This window comes from Lycorma delicatula, chromosome 9 (genome assembly GCF_047948215.1).
Source record: "Lycorma delicatula isolate Av1 chromosome 9, ASM4794821v1, whole genome shotgun sequence".
NCBI lineage: Eukaryota > Metazoa > Arthropoda > Insecta > Hemiptera > Fulgoridae > Lycorma > Lycorma delicatula.
In genome coordinates this window covers 58,525,469-58,548,193 of record NC_134463.1, presented here as the reverse complement: position 1 = coordinate 58,548,193, position 22,725 = coordinate 58,525,469, and the positions used below count along the sequence as shown (strand labels likewise).

The 22,725-nt window shown below is 29.1% G+C and overlaps 1 protein-coding gene and 1 long non-coding RNA gene across 3 annotated transcripts in view; one reads left to right on the top strand and one right to left on the bottom strand.

Moving 5' to 3' along the window:
- The window catches only part of ci (transcriptional activator cubitus interruptus), a 752,653-nt gene that overhangs the window by 111,830 nt on the left and 618,098 nt on the right, over positions 1-22,725 (bottom strand). The gene's annotated exons all lie outside the window — the stretch shown is intronic.
- The window catches only part of LOC142330299 (uncharacterized), a 97,329-nt gene continuing 86,758 nt past the window's right edge, over positions 12,155-22,725 (top strand). Inside the window, exon 1 of the long non-coding RNA XR_012757756.1 lies at positions 12,155-12,632. This is a non-coding gene — a long non-coding RNA (uncharacterized LOC142330299). The remainder of the gene's footprint in view (positions 12,633-22,725) is intronic.

Genomic DNA, 22,725 nt, shown 5'->3' with positions numbered 1-22,725 from the left:
TTATTGATATTGTAAAATAAATTAAATTTAATTGTGCATAATAATGAATTTAAAACCTAAAAAGAATGCTACTGCTAGGTAGCGGCAGATTCATATGATTTTATATACTCTTTTGCCTATCACTTTAGTATACACATATACAAATGTATATAAAAGCAATTCATTTGTACTTTAACAAAAAAAATTTCATTTAAAATTTTACTTTCATTTGACATTTAATAATATAATCACGTTAAAAATACAGTTATTTTATTATAAATTTAGTCATTGATGGACAGTTTTATAATTTATTACATTATTTTGATGTAATAACAATAATTATGAACAATATTATTATTATTATTATTATTATTATTACTAGTACTACTTCAAAAATAACTATCTATTAATAATATTGTATACAATCACCAACCGATCAATTTATTTTAAATAAAAATACTGATGGTTAAAAAGACAGATTGATATTTTGTTAGTTAGCAAACGTGAGAAAACAAAGATTGAATGCTACAGATTTTTGATAAAGTCTTAGAAATTGTGACGCAGCAAAAGAGAATGGTCTTTTTTGTAGTAGTTATCCCCGATGTATCTGACAAACTAAACTGTGTTGTACCTAACAACAATTTCCCAATTAACAGGACAGAAATGAGAGAAAAGGAGATAGAAAAGAATCGATAAAGAAAGGAGTAACGAGAAAGACAAAGAATGAAATTGAGAGAGGAGGAAGATTGTGCAACGTTAAGAAAGACGAAAGGTTTAGTTCGGCGTGCATTTTAGTTGTTAACTTTAAATGTAGGACGTTATCTAAATGGTAACGAATGGAAAGCGTGCTAAAGTATGTTTAAATAAAAGGATGTCGATCTCCTATTTTAAATTCATTGGCATTTATAACTAACGAATGATTGACACCTTTGGCAATCGATATATTGGTAATATCCTTAACCTATACGACACCAACACTAATAAAAATGCCGTTCTAGATATTAAAAAAAAAATCACTTTAGTAATAAAATAATTTAATCTACCGTAGATAATTATTCAAGGAGAAATTCAAAACCAGTTACATTTTATTGTCATAATTTTATAATAAAATCGAAAAATTAGTCCCGCTAAGAAACTTTATCCAACACGTCTCATAATAAATATATATTGGAAACACAATATACATGGGAGAAAATGTTATCGTACTTTGCATTAACATAATGCTTTAGCGAAAAATTATGTTATACTATTAGAAGAATTAATTTGGGAAGAAATTTTCCCGGAGACACTCTGCGTAACCATTGGGTACCTCTGCCCACAACATATCAATAACATCAATGGCATCCGAATCTGTATTCTACGTAATTATTATCTTCTTTTTTTCTCTTCCTTTTCTCTTTCCTGTTTAGCCTCCGGTAGTTACCTTTCAGACAATACTTCAGAGGATGAATGAGGATAATATGTATGAGTGTAAATGAAGTGTAGTCTTGTACAGTCTCAGTTCGACCATTCCTGAGATGTGTGGTTAATTGAAACCCAACCAGCAAAGAACACCGGTATCCACGATCTAGTTTTCAAATGTGTAAAAATAACTGAATTTACTAGGACTTAAATCAGCGGATTTAGGAAGACGCGTTCACCACTAGACTTACCCGGTGGGTTACGTAATTATTGTCTAATGTTAAGATAACTTTACTTATTTCAAACTAACTTAATTTATGTTTGGTAGTGTTGCTAATCTATTTTACTTTTTTTCTTAAGTGTTAACTTTTACTATTTTCGACAACTTCCAATTTAACCGGTTTCGTATAACTATGAGTAAAAAAACATAACGAAACACTACATTCTAATTTTAAAATAAATTTATTTGAACGGTTCTTCCGGTTTTTCTTTGTAATGTTTTTCAAATAATTTTCTCTTTATCATTTTTTACATCAAATATCCGGTGATTTATAAATAAATTACATGTTACGAGTATTGTTGTATCAAATAAATATAGGACAGTTATCCGTTTCAAGATTGTAGAGAAATAAAAAGTTCTAAAAGTAGAATTCAAATTTATATTTTATATTAAGTGGTCTATGATGTTCTTAATGTGATCTGGTGGAATCGGTCTGCCGGTAGACTTGTTTGGACTAGCGGATAGAAAATAAAAGGATCTGGGCTTTTTAAATCTGATTCATCAGAAGAGGAATTAAAATGAATTTTTTTTTTGTTGACTATACAAAACCCACAATCTTAACAAAAATAGTAATTAAATCTGTTTTTTTATAATCAATTTTTTTTTTTGGTGAATATTTTTTGAGAGAAACGTTTAAAATAAAAATAAAGCAATATATGCCTGAGAAAATTTCAAAATTTTGTCAGGATTGAACTTGTAACTTTCAATTATGTTGCCAGTAATTTTTGACTGAGCCGTAAAGAGAATACTGAATTGAACTCTACATTAATTTCTTTCAAAGAAATCATTTCTTGTTTGTTTTATCAATATGTTTGGTATATCACAACTTTAAAAATATGTTAATTATTTGTATGTTATTTTCTAAGTTTTTACTCTTTAAATATTTTCTGCAGATACATTTTTTTACTTCCTAGTACGAAGTAAAGGAAGTATTGTGATGGCGAAAAATTTCAGTTTTCAGATTTTAACGGAAATATCCATTTTGACCATCCCTGAATCCATTTTGACTAGTTTCAGCGTGAGGTGTGTACATATACGTACGTATGTAACTCGTATAACTTAAAAACGATTAGTCGTAGCATGTTGAAATTTTGGATTTAGGACTGTTGTAACATCTAGTTGCACTCTTATTCTTTTGAATACAATTGACTGAACCAAAAGTGTCCGAAAAAGCCCAAAATCGAAAACAAATTTGGATTTTGAAACAAATTTTAATTAATGAAATATTTGGATCTTACACGGGAAAGTCATATCGGTTCGAATCAGACTTTATCTCCTTTTTCTCGTTAATTTTTTTTTTAATTTAAATATATTGATTTATTAATAATTATTAACCTCATATTGTAAAAAAAATTACATTAAATAATAATTCAATACCTAAAAAAAAAATCAAACTTTATTAGTGAAATAAAATTTAATGTACTTTTCATTTTAATTCAAAAGTTTTTACAGAGGTTAGTAATCATTAAAAAAACAATATACTTAAAACAAATATATATGAATATGATGATTCATATATATTTATTTATTTTAATATATTTTAATAGGATTCAAACCGATGTGTTCATGATTACGGATCCAACACGTTCTCGATTAAACCACATAACTACTTAAGCTACTCGAAACAAAATTAATACATAAACTAATATGAAATGCTGATGCGTACACCACACCACAAAAAAATGTAATGCATTGTGTTGTCCACCACAATGCAATTGTGTAACTGTAACTTCATTAAAGAATTGGAGGATCGTATCTCACTTTCAATGAAATAAGTTTAAATGAAGTACAGGAAAAATGTACTTAAATGTTTGATAGGCGTACAAGGAAGTCATGTAGTGTCCACATTTAATTTCTTAAAAATCTACCTTGTATTGTTGAGATTTGATTTATTATAATATTATTATTTGTTAAAACAAATGTATACAATTTTGTTTGTTAAAATTTACAATATTTATTAAAAAAAGAAGGTTGTATATCCGTGTCAAGCAAAGGAAAGAACATCTGATCTTATAATAAAACTAATCCATTTTTTATTCTTTCGTAAAATAATTTATCAGTTAACTTAAAAATTAATTATTAGTGACAAGGTGACACCAATTAATTAGAATTACAAAATGAAATATTGTCATGTTATGAGACGTTATTTAACATTTTTTAAATAAATAAATTTATTGTGTGTGTGTGTGTGTGTGTGTGTGTGTGTGTGTGTGTGTGTGTGTGTGTGTGTGTGTGTACACATAAATATCCTATATAATGAATTTTTTATTTTAAAAATAAAACTGCATCAACAATACTTGATCTAAGAACATATATCAAGATCAACGTGTAATGTCAACTCAATCCTTCTATCTCTTTCTCATCCTTTTTAAATTCGTTTTTAAAACATTCAATGTTCAATGTAAAAGACATCCAATTAAGCGTCTTGAGTGTCTGCTACTGTTAATGACTGAATTAATTACCTATTGTATCTCATTAAAATTTCCCTGGTCACTTCAGGTAGTAATAGTATATAGTAATAGATGTGGTAGAAGTGATCTTTGAATTTATTAAACAGTGGCCGAGCGTATAGACTTCTGAGTGTTAGAAATAAATTAACAACAACAACTGAACTTTAAATAAATAAGTGTTACTAAAACAGAAACTGAATAATGTAATATTTAACACCAAATAAAATTTTATACAGAAATAGTCTATTAATGAACATATAACATCACACTCAATTATAATACATTTTTCCTCTCTTCCGTTTGCAAACCTGATTCATTCAAAAGAAAATTTATAACTTTCTTTCTACTGGTCAGATCGAGGATTTCAATAGCTTTAAACCTTCTCCGGACAACGCGGACCATTTTGAAAAAAAAACGCGTGTAAATCGGACTTGTAGTTTTTTAGTTTATAGCGAACACATATACGAACATATATATATATAAATATAAAAGAAGAAAGTCTGTTTGTATATTTGTTTCTTTGTTAAATATCTCGACACCGGCACCATCTAGCGGGTGTAGTTTTTACAATTTTTTTTCTTTTTACGTAACTAATATATATTTTGATATGGGCCAAATCGGACCATAAATGATATTTTTCCAAATATTTCAACCCCAGCGCCCTCTAGCGGATCCATTTTTTGCAGAGGTAATTCTTTCCATGTAAATAACACATATTCTGAATATGAGCCAAATCGGACCATAAATACAATTTTTCAAAATATCTCGACCAGCACCAACTAGCAGGTCCAAACTAACTCAGAAACCTTCGCGGGTGTGCGCACAACTCACCCAAGTTTCATTGCAATCGAATGAATGGTAATAGGGAAGCATACGGGTCAAACAAACAAACATTCATTTTTACTTCCTTGTACGAAGTAAAGGAAACATTGTGATCGCGAAAAATTTCGGTTTTCAGATTTCAACGGAAATATCCATTTTTACCATCCCTGAATCCATTTTGACTGTTTAGGTGTGACGTCTGTACCCTCGTATATACGTCGCATAGCTCAAAAACAATTAACCATAGAATGTTGAAATTTTTTTGATTAGGACTGCTGTACATCTAATTGTGAACCTCCCCTTTTGATTATAATCGGCTGGACCAAAAGTGTCCAAAAAAATACCAAAATCCCAAAAAATTGGATTTTGAACTTTTTCTTAACTGCATTAATAAACCCTTCTTTAGAGCTTTTCAACGATATAACCATAAGTGGTACTTATTTTCATTGGTTCCAGAGTTACAGCCAAATAAAATTTTAATTAATGAAATAGTTCATTGGTATGATCTGTTGTCGGGGTATGGATAGATGTCGATGGAGTAATTTCGAGATTTTATTTCTATTAGGCAGCTGCACAATAAGCCAAATGGTTATAAGGGATCTTTCAAACTGAGCGCAAAAAATTGACAGATTGGGTGGCGACGTTTTTATTTTATTTTCCAAGCGTCATTTTTTTCATAATTTATGACAAATCATCATGGAAAGCTACCCGCCTGAACAGCGTTCACAAATCATAAAAATCTATTATGGAAATGTAGAATCGATCAAAGCTATGTATTGCACTTCGCGATATTTACGTGCACTTATATTTACTACGTGCACTTCGCGATATTTATAAGTGCATAATCGAAAAACAAACGCACAATTCATCGTTTGGTTGAAAAACGTCGAAGAGAATTTTCTCTACTTGATACTGAAACACCAATTCACGAAAAAAATGCAAGGAGTCAAGAGAATATTACTGTTGTAAGTGCACGTTTTTACGAAAATCGAAATTTATCGGTTTCACATTGTTCACAAGAATTGGGTCTTTCTTCAACAATAACATGGCAAATTTTGCGTCAAGATTTGGTCTAAATCCATATAAGATTCAACTAACTCAAGAATTAAATTTACTGGACCATAGACGGTTTGCTGATTCGATTCTAGAGTAGTTTGAAGTGGATCCAAATTTTCATAAAAAAAGATTATCTTTTCAGATGAGGTTAATTTTTTGCTTGATGGTTTTGTAAAGAAGCAAAATTCCTATACTTGGAATGATTCTTATCCACAAATGATTCAACAGGACCATGACATCCGAAAAAAATTTTGGATGGTGTGGATTATGGGCTGGTGGCATCAGCGGGTCATTTTTTTTTTCAAAAATGAGCAAGTAGATACTGTTGAAGTAAGTGGTGAACTCTGTCGAGATATGATTCTGATTTTTTGTTTGAAAATCTGGATAGTTTTGATTAGAATGAGATGTGGTTTCAACAAGAAGATGCAAAATGTTACACAGATGCTGAAACAATTCAGTTGTTGCGTCAAAATTTGGTGATTCGATAATTTCACGAAATGATAATGTTAACTGGACACCAAGATGGTGTGTTTAATTCCTTAGATTTTTTTATCTTGGGTTGTGTTAAGATAAAAATCTATAGCAACAAGCTACTAACAACTGATGACTTGAAAGGAAATAAAACTTTAAATTAAAAAAAAAAAAAAATGGTTAATCAGACCATACTTTTTGTCCTTATTATTTATCCTCAATTTTATCCTTCTTGTTTATCGTAAAATACAAAATACAGAAAATCCAACATTATTTACTTAGTACGCATTAAACGTTGATTTTCGTTATAAATTTTACCCTTACATAAAATCCTGTATTATTAAGTTAAACTGGATCTCTAAACCTCAACTAAACCTCATAGCACAAATTTTCATCCAGAGATCCTGGATACGAATCCCGGTCAGGCATGACATTTTCAGAAGCTACAAAATATATTTTCAGTCATCCTATGAAACAATACCTAAAGGTGGTCTCGGAGGAAAAGAAAACCTGGATCTCTTAAGACAAACGAAATTCGATCTTTTTTGTATAAAATTTTATATTTTCTTTTATTAATTTTAATCGCTTTTAGTTTTTATTTCTTTTATTCTTCCTTTTCAATATTATCCTGTAATATCATAATTTAAGACTTTCTGGTTTTCATAGAGACGATTTTTAATTAATAATTAACAGTTACACTTTATAATATTTTAAAGTATTTCTTTCTAATGATATCTTAAGTTTCAAAATTTTTATGAATATAGTTCACCATACTTATGTTAATTTCCGTATTACATTTTGACACCTTAATTCTCTTTTTCATTGTGATTTTACTGCCTAAATACCAAAATAATTCTGATTTTGAAAGTTTTCTTTTGCTAACCTTTATAAATGAATAAAAAAAATTTATTTTTGTAGAATGAAAAAAAAATTAGAAAAATATGCTTGATACATTTATTGAATTGTAATTTGAAATTTGCATTCTAATGAAGACAAACAAAGAAGTTGTACATGCCTTGGAAATAAGGAATAAATTTAATGTAAAATTAAATATACATGCTGTAACGAATAAATTAGGATAGACAGTTGATGAATTATAATACATAGCTAAAAAAAGATGAATTGGATAGGGTATATGATAAGAAAGCAGAACTTAATTAAAATAACATTAAATGATAAGATATATTAAAACGAATAAAGAAGTTAAAGGCTGATCTTAATTGCGTCGAAAGATAACAGCGACTAAAAGACAGCTGTGAACAGAATAATGAAGATGGAATTTTAATATTACGATACAGTCTCAAGGAGGAAAAAATTAAAGAAAAACAAAATCAATTTTTGTACTTAACTATGTGTTTAGAGAAATTATTAGAAAACTTAAACATTTTTTTTAATGTACTTTTGGTTCAGCTTTAAGTACTTAATCTCTAATCTTGGGATTTCACTTATTAAATATATTAATTATAAATAATACATATTTACTTTCCTGGCATCATAGCTAGAGCTGCATGATATGGTAAACAGTCAAAAAATGGGGTTGGGTGTTTTTTTTTTCTATTTCACGACGTTTCATTAACCAGGGATCCCAAAAACAAAAAAAAGTGAAAGTTAATGTTTATAAATAGGTGTATTAAAGCATGTTTAAAGCTTAGTAACTTTTGACTGGATAAACAGATTTCGATAAAATTTGGCACAGAGACTCGTGTAAATGGAACAATTCGTTAGTAAAGGTTTGGAGTAGGTAATTTCTCAAAATTTTGCAAACATAACCCCACTTTATGATAACTTAGTACATGCGTACACGTTTATCTTACCATTTAAAAAAAAATTGCTCCTTAATTCTCTCCTTCCCCAAAAATCGAAATTTTTTTTAAATTTAATATATATACTTGTTAAGCAATTTATTGAATTGTCGATCAAAGTATCATTTTTTAATTTACCATTTTCATTTATCATTATTTTTTCAACATATAAAAATAATTAACCAGGTAAGTATATCAATTTTTTGTCAGCTTTTTATTTTATAAATTATAAATAATCTTAATTATTATAAACTATGATTTTTTAATTAATAGGATTATCAATTAAAATTTCATCGTACTAGAATTAAATTCTTCAATATTTAATTTATTCAATAAACCTTTTTTTTAATAATTCAAAATTTTTACAAATAAAAATGAATCAAATATTTTTTTTAATTTCTGTGCCAATAAATATTAATAAACAATGTCAATATGTAAAATATAATTTTACAATTTTACACAGGATAATATTAAATTACAATAAGAAAAGTATAAGAATCATTTTCAAATCATAAAGTGTTAGAACTGAATAAACATTTCTATTTTAAATAATCATCATCAGTATTTATAAAGAAATTAGTAAAATTTATATTAAAAACAATACAAAAAAAAAATAAATAAAAAACAACTATTACGGTTTTTATCCTAATTTTTTTTTAGTATATATACTTTCTGATAATTTTAATTAAAAATTCAAATTAAATGAATCAATTTAATTTAATCTGTTACGATTAATATTAGCAAATAAATACAGTATCGTTATAGTATTTTTTTTAAATTCTCAAAAAATAAAATGTAAAAAAATAAAAGTAATGAATAAACAATTAAAAAAGAGTATAGATCAGTTGTATAACAACTGAAAGTAAGAATGGGTGAGAGAAAAATAATGTTGTGATATGATGTGGGGGAAGATGTTCGCTCACATCAATGTGGCATGGCGTGGCGTGAGAAAGACGATGATGAAGAAAAGCTGTGGGCGCCGCATTACGATCATTAATAACTCAATTCCGTTGTTATAGTCAGCAGAAAAAGAGAAGAATCTTCCGTGAGCGAGTGAGTGAGCGAGCGAATAAAGTTAGATAAAGATAGTTAAGGTAAAGGAAGACTACAGAGAACATATATATAGTCACAGACTATAGTATAATATAGTAAGGTTAGATTTGGTTATTCGAGACTCTATATACCGTATCGTGATGAGCTCGTTGTCGACCCTCCCTTATGTTAAAATTCACCATTACGTTCGTTCATTCCACCTACAACAATATTCATCTATTCAGTTGAGATATTTTGGACACGGCATGTTTTACGCTAAACTCTTCTACGAGTAGGTCGTATACCATAAGTGTTATTGTGGTTTCTTGTTGTAATAACGTTCCTTCTCACAATAAAAGAATTAGATACTTATCCTGTATATATTTATACATTTAACGGTTTTCAACGATGCGATAAATTATTAAATATGCATAAAAGAAATAATATTAATGAATATTTAAACTATAATTATCGAATAATAATAATTTTATTTAAATATCTGTTAATATTCATGATTAACAACGTTACACATATAAAAAATCAAGTTTGTGTATAAAATTACAAATTAAAAAACACATATCCGATGGATAAACTTAAGACTTAATACTTTTACGCAGAAAATTATCATAATGTTGAATTTTTAATTTTATACCAGCCTTCCAGTATGACATAGATTAACGTCTTACTTATTTTAATTTAGTGTTAGTGACACTACAAAGATTTATTCTAATAATTCCAAAATATTTCGTCAATTTTTTACATCAATGTCTCTGGAAAAGTAGACTAGTTTTTCCATAATATCTTCACATAAGAAGATTTTAATAAAAAACACCATTGCAATGTGGCAAGCACACTGCAAACGTAAAGATAACCCGGGGGCACATCTGAATTCTTCAGAGTGTTTAAAGGCGTTTGACAGGGCCGTGTTCTCTCCTCACAATCGTACAGTATATAAGTGGAACATGTCATTGAAAAGTCCTTGATTGGTAGGCTGGTGTCAATAATTAGATTAGAGTCAATAATTTGCAATTTTCTGACGATACCACTCTTTTTACCAAAACTGAAGATAAACTTGCTGACTCACTAGCAAGAATCGAGGACACAAATCTGGCGTATGGACTAGACATCAATATTAGCAAGTCTAAACTTATGATAATTTGATAGAGGAGAACAAGTCCAACTAACAGGTAGATTAGGGGAAATGGAGGAGGTACACAGTTTCATTTATCTTGGATCGACCATTTTTGATACAGGAAATTCGAAAGAAGAGATACGAAGAGAAAGAAGAGATGCTACGGGAAGACGAATAAGGCGGGATATTCGAAAGAAGACGAATAAATTTAGGACGAGTTGAAATGAAGAAGCTCAACAAGATCTGGCAGAATAAAGCAATTACATGTAATACGAAGGTCCATTTTGTTAAAACCCTAGTTTTTCTGTCTTCTTGAATGGCTATGACATTTGTATCCTGAAAGCTAGATATAAATGACGTGTTGATGCTTTTATGATGTGGTGTTTGCGTAAAATGCTACGGATGCCATGGATCGATAAACAAACCAACGCGTCAACTGTTGAAAAATTTAACATCTCAAAACGACTTTCTTCCGAATACGAAAATTCTTCAGTTCTTTGGATACATTGTGAAAAGATAATATTTTGGAGAGAACCTACAAAAAACCATTTTAGAAGGAAAGATTGAGAGCATCAGGCTATGGTGAAAGACAGAAAGCAGATGGATCTCTAGATAGATCAAGTCAAGAGAATTACCCTTTGCTTCTCCAATAGGCCTTGAGGCGAGCTGAAAGCCATGCAGGATGGCGGCACGTGGTCAGTGGGGGTCACGACGCTCAGCAATGAGTAAAACGACTGTTAAGATAGGATCTTTATGCAGTTAAGTAGCAGCGTAAAGATTCCGTAATAGGGATTACTTACATAAATTTATTTATATTTTTTTCAAAAAAATAAATAGTTAACAACTTACGCAGTATAATATCTCCTTCTCAAAATATGATTTAAAAATAAACAACGGAACTACGATTTTACAACAATTTTTTAAAAGTATTTTAAGTAATTATAAATTGATGATATTATGTAAAGAAAAGTAGATATATATATGTCTCGTCCTTTCATCCGGAGGTCCGGGGTTCGAATTCCGGTCAGGCATTGCATTTTCACACGCTACAAAAATATCGTTCATTTCATCCGCTGAAGAAATATCTAACGGTAATCCCGATTTTTAAAAAAAGAAGAAAAAAGATACATATGTTCAACGAAAAGTAAAGATTTGATAAAAAAAATTATTTTCTTCTCAAAGAAAATTACCAAAAATCAATCATCAATTCGTTATTTGAACCCATATAACAAAATATACTATCTCACTCTATGAACGATAGAGAAGAAATGAAATACGGATTAAAAGCATATACTTAAGAACATGATTCCTTTACGATACTTTGCTTTACTTTTTATTCCAGAAGGAATGAAAAGATCGAAAAGGCATTTATCTTCATCATATAATTTACTCTTACGTAATTAATTTAAATTAATTGGAAATTAATTATTCTCATATTTTAAGAATAAATAATCAATATAATATCCTTTCAAGATTTGGTTTTACTTAAAATAAATAATTGTAATTATCTTTACACGACACACACACACACACACACACACACACACACACACACACACACACACACACACACATACACAACAAGTTAGAAAATAGTATTTAGCTCATGCAAACACTATTACTGGAATGTATTCCTGGAAATGCAGTAATTCTAGGAAATAATATGTTGAAGCATCTGTCTTTTACATAATTTTTACTCAGTTTTAGACTCGCTATGTTAGAAGGAACATCTAATGTAAAGTTTCGCTATCAAATTCACACTTTGGCATATACGCATAAAATTATTTATTAAATTTGTATTTGGAAGGTGTATCAAAAATAATATTATAGAAATAATATTTATATTTTAAAATTTTTTATGTTAATAAAATAAAAATTTGTTTTTTAAAAAAGAAACTTTGTTAAGGTATGACTTAACTGGCGCAGTCGGTAGGACGTCTTCAAGTAGAATAAAGCAAACAATTCATGGTCGGTTTCCACCGTTAGTGAAGACAAAAACACATCAGAATAAAAGCATATTATTCTTTGAGGTGTAATAAATAAGTGCATATTACTCGAAAAATAATTATTATCTAATTTTCCTATGTGTAATGTGTTTTTCAATAAGTTTATTTAAAAAAAAGAGAAAAGGTGAAATCAGTGAAAAATAAAATTGATAGATTTGTCTACGAACATCATACGTACCATTACAATATAATGGTTTTATTGTAAGTATAAAAATATTAATTAACAATATAAAGTTTAATAATTGATTTCTATTAATCATTTTAATAAGTGTAATATTTTGTGTAAAGAAATTTAAATTTTGGTAAAATACTGACACCAGTGTTAAAAAAGGAATATTTGAACATGATCCCTAAATTTTTTAGGAGATCCAACTCTATTAGATCGATTTATTACTCTGTGTGATAAACTTGTAGCTAAATTAAATATCAATATTGTTCTAAAATTAAAATATCTACAAATAAAGTAATAATTATAATAAAGTTATATCTAACCTTAACTCAAAAGTATTGGTTAATTAGATAAAAGTTTTACATTTGTTACAAAATCATGTAAAAATCTATATAAAATAATTATTTATTAATATTATTGATCGAGAAAACCTTAAAAAAAAATAGTACAAAAATTAATGTAAAATCGTATCTTTTCATTGATAAATATTTTACTTAAATAAATTTCTAAAATAAATGGGGAAAACTTATCGCAAATCTTAATTCTTAAAATTTCTAACTTTTTATAAAAACTAACGTTAATAAACCCTTTATTAAATATTTGAAGAATTCGTAAAACACTGCTTAAGTAAAACTAAAAATCGCGTTTGAAAAAACAAAAATTTTGATTAATTGTAAACTGCTTGAATTTCCCTAATATAAATTTTGAAAAAATAAAGAAATTGAATAATTTCAAATATCTCGGAGAATGGATCAGTTGGAATTCTTTAGATAGAAAGCATTAACAGTTAAAGCTAATAAAATGGAATTAGCTTTCCAGCTAACAAAAACAAATATAACAAACAGAATATTCATGAAACACAAAATTTTGACTCTATAAAATTGTGATAAAGCTGGAAGCGTTCTATACGGCAGAAACCCTTAGACTGTGTAACAACGATCTACTAGAAAATCTAGACAGGAAAATTATTAGAAAGGTTTTAGATCCTAAATTTCAAAATAATTAGGTAAAATTAATTCCAAATAACAAATTCTATACTAAAATTGAAAAATTGTCAGACACGATAAGGAAAATACATGAATTGAATTTTACTCCCATTTATTTAGAATGAATAACAGTAAATTGAATAAAAAAATGTTTGATTTCTTCAAAAGTAAAAAAATTAAAGACAAATGATTCACAAAAGACCTTTCACCACTGACCATTCAAGAAGACCTAAAAGAACTAAAGAAATTATTAGAGAAAAAAAATTTAAAGAGAATGTTAAAAGGTTCCAAGAAGGGTCAAAATGCAAGAAAAACACAAAGTTAAGAAAGTTTTTTCTTAAGAAAACTTTCTGAAGAACGAAGGAAAGAGATATCAGAAAGAATGAGGAGGAACTGGGCAGATAGAAAAACAGAAAAAAGAAACAATCGCAAATGATAAATGATCTAACGTGTTCCAAGATGAACTATTTTGATAAACAAGATTATCAGTTACATATAACATAAAGACAGATGAAATTAAACATAGTATGATCCTTAAAAATACAATCTGAAGAAAAATAATGTTTGCAAAGAATTCAAATTTACATACAAATATATGAAACTATTATCAATTATTTATATTTTAGAAAATCAACATTTTAACAAATAGAAAAGCGACAAGAGTCACTTAATTCCAAAAGTGACCAAGTTATTCTTAAAAATAACAAGCATCTAATGCCAGGACTTTTATAAGGAAAAATGACGAGAGAAATATTTAACCATTGATTCCTTCTCTAAAAACCGGGCGATATTCAATTCTACACTGACACTTTCATTTTGTGGACACCACCACCTCAGGAACTAGCTGTATATTAAACATCACTATTATCAGAGAAAACGTCACTGATTGGTGTCTTTTGTATATCAGATGCTTTACATATATTACAGTCTAGAAAGAGAAAGGACAAGTACTAAAACAAGTGAATGTAGCTCTTTCTGTTATGAAACATGTTTGGGAAACAAATCAGCTCACTAATATTTTTAATAACGTTAAAAACTCTCAGTAATACTCGTATTTTTTAATTATCTCGAAAAGATAGAAATGTGAATTTAAATAATTTTATTTATTCATTTATAAAATTGTAAATATCTACTACTAAATTAAAAAAAAAGTATTATACTTAATGTTTTTAAGAATCTCAAGAATCTTATGATACTAAATGCTTTTCTTTCTCAGAATATGAAATCGTCATAGGTGATTTAATATTAAGGAAAAACAAATTATACAGATCGTAGATATAAAATGTAAAAATACAGGTTTTTCTTAGTAACTTTTAAGGATTAAAAGAAATTAGTTATGACAGTAAAATTATACAAATCGACTAAAATAATTTATCAGAGCAAATATTATTTGTTCATTTATAGAAGCATGAGCAATACATCTCGTTAAAGACATCTAAATTTTATAGTTTTACTTAGTTTTTATACAGCGCACCCATGAAGAAATGGAGAAATTTTCAGAACATCTTTTTAGGATATCCCACCTAAAACACAAAAGTCGTCGAAAAACAAGTTCTTTTCTTTAAGTTTGTAGTACAAAAAAGTTTGTTAAATGACTGATAAATTGGGAAGATTTAGTAACAAAGCATGTAGAAAACTTAATTCTGAGAAAAATAATGTAAATATAGCCAATAAAAAGTTAATAAAAACATTTAAAAATCGGACAAAATAGACGAAAAATAGGCAGAAAATCGCATTATTCTGTACTTAATAAACATAATTCTTAATAAAGCAAAACAAAAAAATAAAATGCATGAAATGATAAATGGTAACAGAATAATAAAGCTCAGTTATAGTAATTGCTCGAAAAATCCTTCTTCACAATGTACACAGCACTTTGTCCGACGTAAAATATTTCCGATGGCTTTTCGTATCACCTCAAGATCGTTTCGTAATAGATTCAATAGCATTTCGTATTTTAATGAGTAACTTTTCGTTAGTATTAACCTTTTGTTGGTACAATCGTTTTCATATGGCCCCAAATGAAGTAATCTAGTGGCGTTAAGTCAGGTGATCGTAATGACTCATCGATTGGTCCACTACGTCCAATCCAGTTTAAGAAATTAGAATTCAAGTGATTTCTAGTTACTACAAAATAACGTACCGTTGCACTATCGAGGTGGAAAATCATTTGCAATCTAGTATGTACTGGTACATCCTCTAAAAGAGCCGGGAAATTATTTTTTAAGAAATGAACGTATGCATCTCTCGTAAGGTTTTCATTGAAAATAAATTGTTCCAGAACATTTTCATGAATAATACTACATCAACATTAATGAAATCTATGTTGGAAACTAATTTCCACAGTACCATGTGGATATTATTTGTTCCATAAATGACTAGTTTTAGAATTGAAAACTCCGTTTTTCGTAAAAGTGGCTTCATGAGTAAATAAAACTAAATTTACGTTATCTTCGTTATTTAGAAGCCAATAACAGACGTTTAACCGCTGGGGTAATCTGTTGACAAAAAATTTTGAACCTTTTGCAGGCAGAAAGGTTAAAGATTTTTTTCCGTAGGATTTTTAAAAAGAATGCTTTGAAAAGATTGTTTATTAGGTACAAAAAGAATACTACGATTTTTGTCTATTTATCGTCTGTTCTGCTTCTATAAAATCCCGATTTTTATAAGTTGCTTTTTACATTTTATTAGCTGTATTTACATTGATTTTTACAGAATTAGATCTTCTATAAGTTTTTTTTACTAAATCTACTGCATTTATTTGTCAATTAACAAAATTATTGTACTATCCTAAAAAAACTTGTTTTTCGACACCGAATTTTGTGTACATATGTCTGATATTTTAAAAATACTGGAGTTACAGTTCTGGGATTTACTTTATCCTATTTTTCAACTCAAATTACATAAAAAAACCACTAATTTTACTTCTTAATTTGGGTCCCAAAAATTACAGTAGGGTTCATTTTATTAGAAGAGTTGAAATCCGGGCGAAATCTTTCGCTAACCGTAACTTGAAAACAAAGGGTTTCCAGACCTACTTTTATGTGAATTTTTTCATTATTTTTACCAGAAAAACATATCCTGAAAGTTTCTCCGTGGGACACTCTGTATTATCTGATTAGCAATACTTAGTTGTGCCGATATTTTTATGTTTAGACAGTGCCTCGATGACTACGTTTTCCAACAGTCGGAGAGAACCGGGTGGACAATTCTTCTCATTATTTATTATTTTTCTTTTAAAATTTAAACTTTTTTTATGAAAAAAATCCCAAATAAATCGTGGCTAAGCATTGAAAATACGCTGATATTAATATTATAATTTCATGAAAAATGATTATTAAAAAAAATTACATTATAAATTTGAGAAAAATTTCTGTAAGTATACGACTGAATCTCACTAACATAAAAAAATAATACATTTATTTACAGTCAATATTTTTAGTATAATTAAGCGATATTTATTTTTAAACTTACCAAACAAAATTGTAGATCAAATAATTCAATTATTTTCTTCTTTTATTCTCTATCAATAAATCTTGTACTATCTGATCATAAAAATTTAATACATATATAAAGATAAAAAAGAAATCTAGAGAACAAAGTAAAACTGTCCTTGTAACACAACAAAGTAAAACAAAAATGTAAAACAGAAAGAGAGAGAATGAGGCAAAGAGAGAGAGAGAATAAAACGAACTAAAGTTAGAAGTTTTAGAAGTGACTTTCACTGGCATCCATGTGTTCAATGTTTTGTCGTTAACAGAACAAGAGTGGAATGGTAAGGACAATGTGGAACAATGGGTAGCCTATCAGGACCAGAACTGGCCATGTGGCCCCTAACCGACCTAACCTGGAACTCGGCTATTTTATCAGTAAGTTTATCGCAGGACTGATTCACATTCATATAGAAACGTCTACATTTTCTTGCACGCATACACGTATATATATAAAAATCTAAAAAAGACACACCTATATATATAAACCAATTTTAGCTCGGTCCATCCTTATTTATATAGCATATCGTTTTATTGTAGGAAGTAATTTTTAATTTTAAATCCCTATATAATAAATTTTTCAAAGACAAAGAAGTTATAAAACAAGATCGTAATAGATATAATGATGAGAAAAAAGTATTTTACAAAAAACAGAGAAAAAAAAATAAAAAAAATATTTTGTTTTAAAAGTTTTATTTTATTGATTTATTTTCTTTTTATATCGGAATTAGACCTTCTCAGTGAATGGCTAGTCAAATGGAAGGTACATGTTAATACTGTCGAGTTAAGTCGAGTCACGTAATGTTTGCGATGAGAAAGGGAGTTTGCCCACGAGTCATTCTTTCTTTTTCCTGTTTAGCCTTCGGTAATTTCCGTTCAGATAATACTTCAGAGGATGATATGTATGAGTGTAAATGAAGTGCAGTCTCAGTTCGACCATTCCTGAGATGTGTGGTTAATTGAAACCCAATCACCAAAGAACACCGGTATCCACGATCTAGTATCCAAATCCGTGTAAAAATAACTGCCTTTACTACGACTTGAACGCTGGAACGCTTGACTTCCAAATCAGCTGATTTGGGAAGACGCGTTCACCATTAGACCAACCCGGTGGGTCTGCCCACGAATCTGCCTAGATGGAATACACATCCTTCAGTCGGACAACGTACGACTTCAATTGGACCGCCACCTAACATGGAAAAATATTGTGAGAGTAAATAACTAAATATCAAGCTTAGACAGTTGAACGAAGGTCCGTATTATTAGGTCCGTATTTTCGTTAAATAACAAATTGTGTTGTACAAATCATTTTTAAAGCCAATATGGGCCTACGGGATACAACTTTAGGGTACGGCAAGTATTAGCAATATTGACATCATCCAAAGGTTCCAGAACAAAGTGCTGAAGAATATTTCGGAGGTCCCATAGTTTGCAAAGAACAAGGAGATCTACGATTATCTAGGGATACCATCTATTTGTGAAGAAATTCACTGGATAAGTCCAAAGTATGTACATAAGCTTAACGCTCACGGAAAAAATTTGGATGTTAACCTTTTGGATAATAGTGAAGATGTGAGATACAATTACAATTACATTGTGAGATACAATTACCTGCATAAGATTGGGAAAAGACAAAAACCGGCCTGTATGTACTGTGGTCATGATGATGATGATGATCACAAGTTTACCGTTTGTAACAAATGGGCACAGCATAGATTAGACTCAGGAATGGTAGATATGAGGACTGGAGAAATAACGGCGGAAATTTTGCAAAGCGAAGATAAATGGAGAAAAGTAGCCGACTTCATTAGAAAGGTCCTTACAACAAAGGACGCGGACGAAAGGCTATTGGGTTTTTAAATTCAGAGTAGGGAAGGGTGGACAGCCTCAGCGGTGAGAGTCAACATGCTTAGGTGTGTCGACATCAAAGATCCGCTGGGGACTCCAGGGGATGGTAAGTATGTGAAATACAGAGAAAAGACGTGACACACGCCGCGGCTAGCCAAGGTATGGCGTGATATCGAAAACGCTAATAGAGAACACTCAAAAGAAATGACCGGCGGGCCGACCTTTATGCCGGATATAAAGCCGGTAGGTGGGAAGGCTCGTTAGAGTAAAACAGACACTCACCTGGGTGCCGAAATACCAACCAGTCGATCCGACCCAAAGGAGTAGAGTGAAAAAAAAAGTGAAGATGTGAAACGACTAAAGAGGCTGTATGTATTGGATCTAGAGGCTTTTCTACATTGAATATCATCCTTTTGTTACTGAAATTTTGCTGATACTATTTATGAATTATTTTCAGTAATATGAATTCTTTTGGTTTTTTTGTTTATGAAATTTTTAAGTTTCATGGTTTCGACATTGTTTCTTATATGTGACTAGTATTAATTTATGTCTTTTTTTCCTCATATATGATGACTTGCAACAATTTTTTTTATACTCAGTTGCTAGTTCTGTTTTTTTAACTATTTAATTTGTATTGTTCTCTATATCTATGTTTTGTTATCGTTTAACGTTTCTTTATTTTGAGCTTAACAGTTAATTGTCGAATTTTTGTGCTCTGTTACGGTTAGTTTTATTTTTATTGGTCGTACTTTTTATTGTGCTGTACTTTGTATCTATAAAGGAAGCCAATCGGTGATATCTTCCAAGACAATTATATTGTCTTGGAAGACATCACTGAATGCCTTCCTTTCACGTTGTTATTACTCTGTGCAATTTACTTATAGTTTCATTGTTCAGGAAACTGATTGTAAATAAAGCAATAAAAAATAAATTACAACAGAGAAATGTGAGGAAACTTGGAAAATGAGAGCATTCTAACGATCAAAATACGTAAATTATTAAAATTAAGTTTATTATTAATATAAATTTTTTTCGAAGTAATCAAAATTTTGGATTAATTGAAAGGTTATTTTTTCAAATAACTAGCATGGAAAAAAATGGTTATCTATAAATCATAAATTATAATAATCGAAGAGAATAAGTCGTCGAAAGTAAGATTAAAATTAGAACTTAGATAGAAAAGAAGGTATATATTGAGAAAAAGTGTTGTAAGAGGACAGGACTGAAGAAAAGATAGTAAGCGATTTAAAAAGAGTTGAAAAAGTAATAAGATTGGTTAGCATCACATCAGTAGAAAAACGAATTGGATTGGGTATTTACTGAAGAACATATTTTGATTGAAGGAAAATACGCTAAGAAGAAATACAAAGTTGAAGTTTATGTATGGTACAAAAATAGAAAATAAGTAAAGGATGTTTAATAAAGTATTGAAAACTTTAAAATAACTTTTCAAAGTTAAACATAGAAAAATTAAATAAAAAATGCTTCTACTCAAAGCGATAGATTTTTTAGTATGATCATTACTTGGAGGTGAGATGTAGAGTACTTTTGAAAGTAACTGTGAAAAATATTAAACGATCTCTGCCATTTAGGCTACGATTATTTTAGCCTTAAGTTTTGTTCGTCAAAATTTTAGTTTTGAAATATTCTTTTAACCGAGTCACAACCCTATTCTTTCTATTAAAATTTTTGAGTTATCCCCAGGGAGGTTCTCAAGAAGACTGAAATATGAATGGTCTCGTGCCAAAAAATATATCGTATTGTTTGTTTGTTATGTTTGACAAAATTCAATTAACCAACCAATAAAACTAAAGGAAACTTTTTAGCATTTCAATTTTCTAGCATTTAATTTTATATCCCATTCTAATAAAAAACAGTAATTAAGCCCTTTTCAGCATAAAACGTTAAATCATACGAATCAGGGAGACTTTTTAGAAAAAAAATTAAGTTTTTTAAATCTACAAGTTATTTTAGTTAAAAATTTATTAAGAATAATTTCTTTTTCTTATTGATTATATGTGCAGTAAAATCAAGTGGCAGATGCCCAATAAAATTATTACGGAGGCTTCTATCATAAAGTTAAAAACCGTTACAATTTAACTGTAAACAAGTTTGATCTAAAATGTGGTCAATTATAAACAAATATGACATCATTAACTAATATAAAAAATAAAATATTACGTATAAAAAAATTAAAACAATATTTTAATGCCATTACACAAACTGGTTTTGTTACACAAAATTAATGGATTAACTATATTAAAATCTTATCAATTTAATTAATATAATCAGAAATCAATGAAGTAACCTAATAATATCCGGTATTAATCTCCTAGAAAAATACAACATTTTTTCATTATTCTGTCAGCATTTCTATATCTATTTTTAACTACTACTGGACAACAGCCAATTTATAAGATCGCAAAATCGATTAAAATAAAATAAATAAAAGGAAAAATACTCTTTTAAATTCTTCTCTTGATTCAGAATCACATAAATCTAATCAACACAGGATTTTTTTTAGATTAGCTTAAATTAAGTGTTAAATATACAATAAATTTTCTGTAATGGGTTTTTTGTGGTTTGAAAAAATATTTTAAACAAAAAAATAATCCTTTTATCGCTATTACTAATGAATATATTAATGATTATGACTATTTATCCTTGCCTGTTAATTAAAAACGATGTACCTATAATGAAAATGAAAAAGCTTAAAGGATGATTTTATTATAGAGTGCTCAGAAAATATTATACTTGATTTTAATTAAATATATCAGAATTATGGAATATTAATATTTGTTGAAAGAGTAATGTAGTATAAGACTATGATTCCCAAAACCGTTTTTCTGATTCCTCCTTTTAGAAGAATTTTTCTTTAGTGCTTTGCTTCTAATAAAAGTTGTCTGAAATTAGGAAAAATATTAATTGAGTTATTTTCCCCGTTTGGGTAAAATAACTTCAATTTGCATTTTCTTTTTGGCTCTAATGTTTTTTGCTTTTGATTTTCCCTAAAAAGTCTACAGACTTTTTATATGGATACTTCTTCTTCCTTAAATTTATATTTTGTTCATTTTTAATTTCTTTAAACCGATTAGATTTGCTTTTAAGTTTTAGAAATTGTAAAAGATTTTCTTGGTTAGTCTATTTTCAGATATTCGTTTTAAATATCTAAAGAAGCGTAGTTTTCTTTTTCTTATCGATTTGTAACTTTTTTAAATTTTTGGTACAGCTCTTCATACTTTTATCATAAGTCGTATCTAATATTTTTCTTTTTATGAATTTTACCATTTTTGATTTATTTGGTAGCGTTAAGTGATCCAAGACCGATTTGGGCATACCGAAACCAATTTTTGGGTACGGCAATCGCTTCCAGAATAAATTTGCGTAAGCCACCGGCTTGGTCTAGTGGTGAACGCGTCTTCCCAAATCAGTTGATTTGGAAGTCGAGAGTTCCAGCGTTCAAGTCCTAGTAAAGCCAGTTATTTTTACACGGATTTGAATACTAGATCGTGGATACCGGTGTTCTTTGGTGGTTGGGTTTCAATTAACCACACATCTCAGGAATGGTCGAACTGAGACTGTACAAGACTAAACTTGCTTTACACTCATACATATCATCCTCTGAAGTATTATCTAAACGGTAGTTACCGGAGGCTAAACAGGAAAAAGAGAGAATAAATTTGCGAGACCGATTAGCAACCAAATACAAAAAATTTCTTTCGGCACGTCGGAGGTAGATTTCACAGGGGAAAAATAGGGGTAGCCGAACTCGGATTGATCGATCCTATGCCTATTAAGGG